This window comes from Triticum aestivum, chromosome 6B (genome assembly GCF_018294505.1).
Source record: "Triticum aestivum cultivar Chinese Spring chromosome 6B, IWGSC CS RefSeq v2.1, whole genome shotgun sequence".
Taxonomy (NCBI): Eukaryota; Viridiplantae; Streptophyta; class Magnoliopsida; order Poales; family Poaceae; genus Triticum; species Triticum aestivum.
Window position 1 is genome coordinate 239,100,516 of NC_057810.1, and position 7,830 is coordinate 239,108,345.

Genomic DNA, 7,830 nt, shown 5'->3' on the forward strand with positions numbered 1-7,830 from the left:
CCACGGTTCATGTACTTCTGAGTGGCTCGCTTCCTCCTGCCATTGGCTTTGACACACCGCTGCCGCTCGGGGTCATCGCTACCGCCGGAGCGGCGGCCCGAGCTCCACATCTCGCGCCACATGTTGGAGTGTGGTGGCCGATTCGAGTCACCAGCGTCAAGAAATCGAGAGGGGAGAGGCGGGATTGCGGCAGCGCGGGGATAGGGTTTCGCCCAGTATACTCGTCGCAAACATGTAGATATACCGCATGGGGGCGGTTTGCGAGCCACCGTAAAATCATTTACGGGTTGGGCGACTATACGGACTCTGGTCTGGCTCAAAAAAGGGCCAAATCCGTATAGTCACCGGATTTTTACAATTTACGTCTTTTTAAGGAGTCTGCTAGAGATGCTCTTATACCCCTTAATGACAAGTAGGAATCTGGAAACATTCAAAAAGATTGTAGCTTCATATCAACTAGTGGTACAACAAGAGGATCCTACGTTGTATACCAGCCTACTGCCAAGGTCTCTAGTGGTAGGCAACTTATCCACGTCAACACGGTGCAGCCCTACCGCCAAACAGGCTAGTGGTAGCATGTGCAATCTTACCGCCAAGGTGCCCGGCAGTAGGTGCGTACAAGCACTGTATTTAATACTTATAATATTTTTTTACGGTAGGACGTGCAAACCTACCGCCATCGACCCCGGCCATAGGAAAAGGGCCAGATCTCGAAAAAATTCAAACCAGGGTCAAATCTAAATTAACTTTCACAAAAGGATCAAAACACTAAATTTATCTGTGGACGGATGCCGGTGCAATTTTTTGCGGGTGGGAGAGACATGCCCTAAGAGCATCTCCAGCTGTTCGGCGCCCCCAGGGATAGAAATAGTGCCTCCTGGTGGCTAGCCAGCGCTATTTTGGCCGTGGGAGCAGTCGGGTTCCCAACCACGGCCCCAGGTCAGTCCCAGACGCCGTTTTTTGAATTGAACTTTGGCTAAAATTAGACGAAAAAGACATGAGTTCGGGTAATATTCGACAGTTTTCATTCAGATTTGTACAAAATAAGAAATAAAAAAACTATGCCGCCCGCCGCCCCGAGACTTCTACATGCCTAGGAGCTTGTAGAAGTCACCGTCGCCGCCGCCGTTGTCGTCGTCCTGCACGCCGCCGCCGCCATCTTTGTTGCACCCCTGACCTGCATCGCCGATACGCGGGGGGGGGGGGGGGGGGGAGGCGGAGCACCCTTGACCTGCATCGCCGATGCGCGGGGGGGAGGGGGTTGGCACCGGCGCCTCCTCGTCGCTGTCGTCGAGGACGACGACGCCGCCCACATCGCGGCTGTTGGTTCTATATCCGGCACATATCGTAGTAGGGGTCCTAAGCTAGGCGTCTTGGAACGATGGTAACATGAACACAGGATTTTACCCAGGTTCGAGCTCTCTCGAAGAGATAATACCCTACGTCTTCCTTTTGATTGTATTCATATGGGGTGTAGTACAGAGTACATGTGTCTACCACAAGATTGTTCTAATGAATATGAGTCGATCAATTGACTAGCCTGGCCTCGGTTTATATAATGTACCAAAGGTGTGACGCCCTCGATTCAATCGTACACTAATCATACACGCAAATGTGTACGATCAAGATCAAGGACTCACGGGAAGATATCACAACACAACTCTAGACACAAATTAAGATAATACAAGCTTTATATTACAAGTCAGGGGCCTCGAGGGCTCGAATACATAAGATCGAAAACACAAGAGTCAGCGGAAGCAACAATATCTGAGTACAGACATGAGTTAAACAAGTTTGCCTTAAGAAGGCTAGCATAAAAGCAACATCGATCGAAAAGGCAAGGCCTCCTGCCTGGGAGCCTCCTAACTACTCCTGGTCATCGACGGTCTCCGCCACGTGGTAGTAGGCGCCCTCGGGGTAGTAGCAGTCATCAAAGGTGGCATCTGGCTCCTCGACTCTGTCATCTGGTTGCGTCATCCGAGAAGAATGGAAAAGGGGAAAAAGAGGGAGCAAAGCAACCGTGAGTACTCATCCAAAGTACTCGCAAGCAAGGATCTACACTACAGATGCAACATTATCAAAGGAAGGCTGTATATGTGGACTGGGCTGCAGAAATGCCAGAATAGAGAGAAGGCATGGTCCTATCGAAGACTAGCATCTTCTGGAAACCACCATCTTGCAGCAACAGGAGGGAGTAGAGTACCATAAAGTAAAGTAGTAGTAGTGTTATCAACCTCGGCCAGAGATCCTTTCTCGACTCCCTGCGAGAAAGCAATCCCAGAGCCATACTATCCAATTGTCATCACAATCCAATTCTCATCACAAGTATCCAGTTCTAGTTGTATTGATCGGGATACAAGTCCAAGTGTCCGTTACCGTAGGACAGGCTATGCATAGATTAGTTCTTCCCTGCAGGGGTGCACCAACTTACCCACCACGCTTGATTAACTCCAGCCGGACACACTTTCCTGGGTCATGCCCGGCCTCGGCCAAACAATACGCCACAACCCGACCTAGGCTTAATAGAGAGGCCAGCACGCCGGACTAAACCTATGCCCCCAGAGGTCATGGGCCATCGCCCCGGGAACTCCTGCACGTTGCATGGGCGGCAGGTGAGCAGACCTAGCCACCTCCTTCAACAAGGCAGGTGCTTGCGCAGTCCAACCCGGTGCGCGCCGCTCAGTCGCTGACGTCTATTAAGCTTTGGCTGATGCATACGACGCAGAACGCCCATACTATGCCCACGTGATGGTTAGTGCTATCAGGCCAGAGGCCCCTCAGATCAAATATCCAAATCGTAGTGGATTAGGAGCACGCGGTAACAAGCAGGGACTCACGAAAGATGTGACCCCGTTGCCCCGTCTCCAGGACTTGCGGCAAGGGCTAGGAATGCCCGGGCACGCCTCGTAATTATCTTGCGGGCACCTTCCAGGTCAACCCGACTCCACATCACTCGTGGGTACCCCTCAGGGTCAACCCGCCTTTCCAAGTAACAGTTGTAAAGTCCAAGTATCCGTGTGTCTAAACATTAAGGGGAAAACCCGAGGAATCACCCCCGGTGAATTCCACTCGATGTAATCATCAAGGTGAACGTAAGAGGAATCACCCCCGAGGTTCACACTTGAGGGGTTGCACGACAGAGTCGTATCGGAAGTGGTTAAAGAGGAAATCACCCTCGATGACCACGACCGAATAGCTACACTACAGGGTTAACATCAGAAGTGCTATAGAGGTCTCACCCTCGGCACTCGATAGTAACCTAGTAGTGTCGAGCAACTAAGGGGAAAGTGATGTGCGGCGCCGGGGCCTGGTCTTCGATCCCGTTGATCGGGTCTTCAATGATGAAGAAGGGGCAACAAGGACAAGGTGGGGGTCACTGATGGATCACTAACCAACCTATACTAAGTAGTTTAGGATAAGCAGGTAAGGTACAACAGCAGATACAAAAGCAGGCTATGCATCAAAATAGGAGCAAACAATAACAGTAGCAAAATCTAATGCAAGCATGAGAGAATGGAATGGGCGATATCGGGATGATCAAAGGGGCTTGCCTAGTTGCTCTGGCAAGGAGGGGTCATCATCGACGTAGTCGATCACAGGGGCGACATCGGTCTCGGGGTCTACCGGAGAGAAGAGGGGGAAGAAACAATAAATATAAAGCAAACATAGCATCACAAAGCATAACGTGGCAAAATGCTCTGCCGGGAGTGACCTAACGTATGGCTACACGATATAGGCGAAGGAGGGATTCAACCGGGAATGTTTTCCCGGTTCCGGACCTGTGTCAGACAGATGACCGGAGGGGTAAAGTTCCATGTTCAGCATGCTAGGGGCATGTGACAGATGAACGGACCGCGTATCCGGATTCGTCACGTTTTTTTGAGCAACTTTCATGTAGAAAACATTTTCATCCGAGCTACGGTTTATTTTCTATGATTATTCAAAGATTAAAGCATTTTCAGAAACTATTTAAAATAACAGAAAAGGAATATTGCATCAGCATGATGTCATAGTGACATCAACACTCAACAGGACGGCTGACCGGTCAAAACTGACATGGGGGACCCACCTGTCATAGACAGTGGGTTAAACAGGGTTTAAACTAATCTAAATTTAGTTAGTAAAACTACTGGGCCCACCTGTCAGTGTCTAATTAACTAAACTAATTAGTTTTAATTATTAAAATGTTTTAATTAGAGGATTAAGCAGTGGGACCCACACGTCAGTGGTTGGGGCCTGCCCAGTCAGTACGGTTGACCAAAGTCAACAGGACAGCCGGGCCCCAGGGGCCCATGGGTCAGCGACCGAGGGGGTGGCCCCGACCGGCCAGGTCAGCGGTGGTGCCGGAGCTAGCTCCGGCTACCAAATCCGCGGCGGAGGGCGCGGCCGTGCGTCGGGATTTGCCGTCCGGCGGCCAAAATGGGCGCGGGCGGGTGTGTTCGAACGAGGAAAGCCCGCCGTGTCGTGTGGTGAGGTCGGTTGGGCTCGCGGCTGGCCGGAACTGCACCGGCGATGAGTGGAGGCGGCGGTGGGGTTCGGGTGTTCGACGCAACGGAGCAGCAGCACGCTAAAGCGTGATCTAACGGGCGCGGGAGGTGCTACGCAACGCAACGAGCACGTACACATCAACAGAAGAAGCTACGGGGCACGGCAGCGACGAGATCGCCGGCCATGGCGGACGACGGAGCCCGGCTTCACGGGGACGGTGACCGAGCGCGCTAGAACGTGAAGGAGAGGGAATGGAGCAACACGGAGGCTCACCAAGCGGCTCATGGAGGCCGTCGAATGGATTAGGAGCAGTAGAGCTGGCTGGAGTGGAGGAAGACGACGGCGACCGAACGGGGAAGGTGGCGTCGATCCAGTCGGTGAGGTGGCGCCGAGCTCGAGCTTGTGGTCGGAGAGGGAGTACCGGTCGTCGGCGGAGCTTCTGGTCACCAAGAGGAGGCGCAGGGACGCCGATGGCCGCGTTACCGGAGTGGCGCGGAGGCGGCTGCGTTCGGTGAGGTGGAGAACAGAGGGGAGAGCGAGCGACGAGGGAGAGGGGAGTGGCAAGTGGGCGAGTGGGAGGCGAGGGGGCCGAGGCGTCGGGGAGGCGCAAGCCTTATCCCTCGCCCGGGCGTCGCCGGCGAGGCGGGTCCGGCGGGGACGGCGCCTGTAGCGACTCGGGTTGGGGGAACAGTGGGAGGTGGGAGACGACAGTGGAGGAGGAGTGGGCCATATGGCATGTTGGGCTGCCAGGTGGGCTGAGGCCCATGGGTGGGGCGTGGTGGCTAGCTGGGCCAGTCGGCCCAGTTGAGGCGGGGGCTTTTCCTTTCTTTTTTTAAAGCTTTTCTGTTTTAGCTATTTTAGGCCACTTAGACATTTTCCAAAAAAATGTTGGTTCACCACCAATATTACCAAAAGAATATGTTCCACATGATGAACATTTTAGTTTTGATGTTTGAGCATTTTGAAATTCACTCATAATTTGAAATTGAATTCAACTGGAATTTAAAAGAGAGAGGAGATAATGATGATCAAACACCTGTTTAGCAGAATGATTAACTTAACCCTAGGGGTTACTGTAGCAACATTACACCGGGGTGTTACAACTCTCCTCCTCTAAAAGAAATTCCCGTCCCGAGAATTAAGAGGTAGAAGGGAACAGTTCTGGGTATTCAGCACGGAGGTTATCCTCGCGTTCCCAAGTGGCTTCATCCTTAGAATGATTTGACCATTGCACCTTGAGGAACTTGGTAACCTTCTGGCATGTTCGACGTTCAGCTTCTTCAAGAATGCAGATAGGATGCTCCTTGTATGTGAGATCATCTTGAATTTCAATCAATTCCGGATCCACTTCACGTTCTGGATCCTTGAAGCATCGACGGAGTTGTGACACGTGGAAGACGTCATGAACGTGAGAGAACTGAGGTGGCAACTCCAATTGATAAGCCACCAGTCCACGACGGGCAAGAATGCGGAAGGGACCAATGTAGCGCGGAGCTAGCTTGCCCTTGACTCCGAACCGATGAGTGCCTCTCAAAGGAGTGACATGCAGATAAGCTTGTTCACCAGGTTGATAAGTTGAACCCCAGTGTTTCCGGTCATAGTTGCTCTTCTGACGGGACTAGGCCACCTTGAGATTATCCCGGACAATGCGAACCTGCTCTTCAACTTGTTGAATAATGTCCGGACCAATGAGTGCTCGTTCCCCAGTTTTTTGACCAATTCAGAGGGGTTCGGCACTTACGTCCATAAAGCACTTCAAAGGGTGCCATCTTCAAGCTGGCTTGATAGCTGTTGTTATAAGAGAACTCCGCATAAGGGAGAGATTCTTCCCACTTCTTGCCGAAAGAAATAACACAAGCTCGAAGCATGTCTTCAAGAATTTGATTGACTCGCTCGACTTGGCCTTGGGATTGGGGATGATAAGCAGTGCTCCAGGTAATATGAGTTCCCATTGCCTCTTGGAAACTATCCCAGAACTTTGAAGTGAATAAACTGCCGCGATCTGAACTGATCTCCTCCGGAATGCCGTGGAGTGACACAATTCTGGAGATATACAAGTTTGCTAATTGACTAGCAGTGATTGTCTCCTTGACTGGCAGAAAGTGAGCAACCTTCGAGAATTGGTCGATGACGACAAAGATAGCATCGTTACCTTTCTGAGACTTGGGAAGGCCAGTGACGAAGTCCATTTGGATCTTATCCCACTTCCATTCAGGAATCGGAAGTGGTTGTAGAAGTCCAGTCAGTTTCTGATGTTCTACTTTGACGCGACGACAAACGTCGCATTCCTCGATATATTGAGCAATGTCTTGCTTCATCTTAGACCACCAGTACTTCTGACAGATGTCTAGATACATCTTGGTACTTCCCAGATGAATAGAGAGAGGGGTGTCATGCGCTTCTTTCATCACCTTCTCTGTCATAAGCTCGAACCGGGGTACTACAATACGATCTCTGAAGTATAAGGTTCCATCTTCACCAAGTGAGAAATCTCTGGATTTCTCTAAGGCAAGATCCTTTTTCATCAAATCAACGTGAGCATCTTTGGCTTGTGCAGACTTAATAGCTTTGAGAAGAGTTGGTTCCAGAACAAGGTTATTCAGAGAACCCTGTGGAACTAGTTGAAGGTTCAGCTTGCATAGCTCTTCATAAAGGCGGGGTTGAGCTTTGAAGACCATGTGATTGTTGCAATAAGACTTACGGCTCAGGGCATCAGCCATTACATTAGCCTTGCCAGGTGTGTAAGATATACCACAGTTGTAGTCAGCAATAGCTTCCATCCATCGCTGCTGACGAAGGTTCAGATCTGGTTGAGTAAACAGGTACTTCAGGCTCTGATGATCGGTGAAGATCTCACAACGATTACCGAGAAGGTATTGTCGCCATAGCTTCAGTGCAAAGATAACCGCAGCAAGCTCGAGGTCGTGAACTGGGTAGTTCTCTTCGTGAGGACGCACTTGACGGGAGGCATAAGCAATCACTCTGCGCTCTTGCATTAGGACACAGCCTAATCCTTGTCGTGAAGCGTCACAATAGATGACAAAGTCCTTGCGAGAATCAGGGGGAGCAAGCACTGGGGCAGATGTCAGCTTGTCCTTGAGTGCCTGGAAACTTTCCTGACATTTGTCTGTCCAAGTGAACTTAACGCCTTTGTGAAGCAGATTAGTCAGTGGCCTGGCAATCTTGGAGAAGTTCTCGACAAAGCGGCGACAATAGCTGGCTAGTCCGAGAAAGCTTCTGACTTGCTTGACAGTCTTCAGAGGGGTCCAGTCAAGAATAGCCTGAACGCGCTCTGGGTTGACGGCAATACCATCCTTGGAGATGACATGCCCAAGGTAGGTT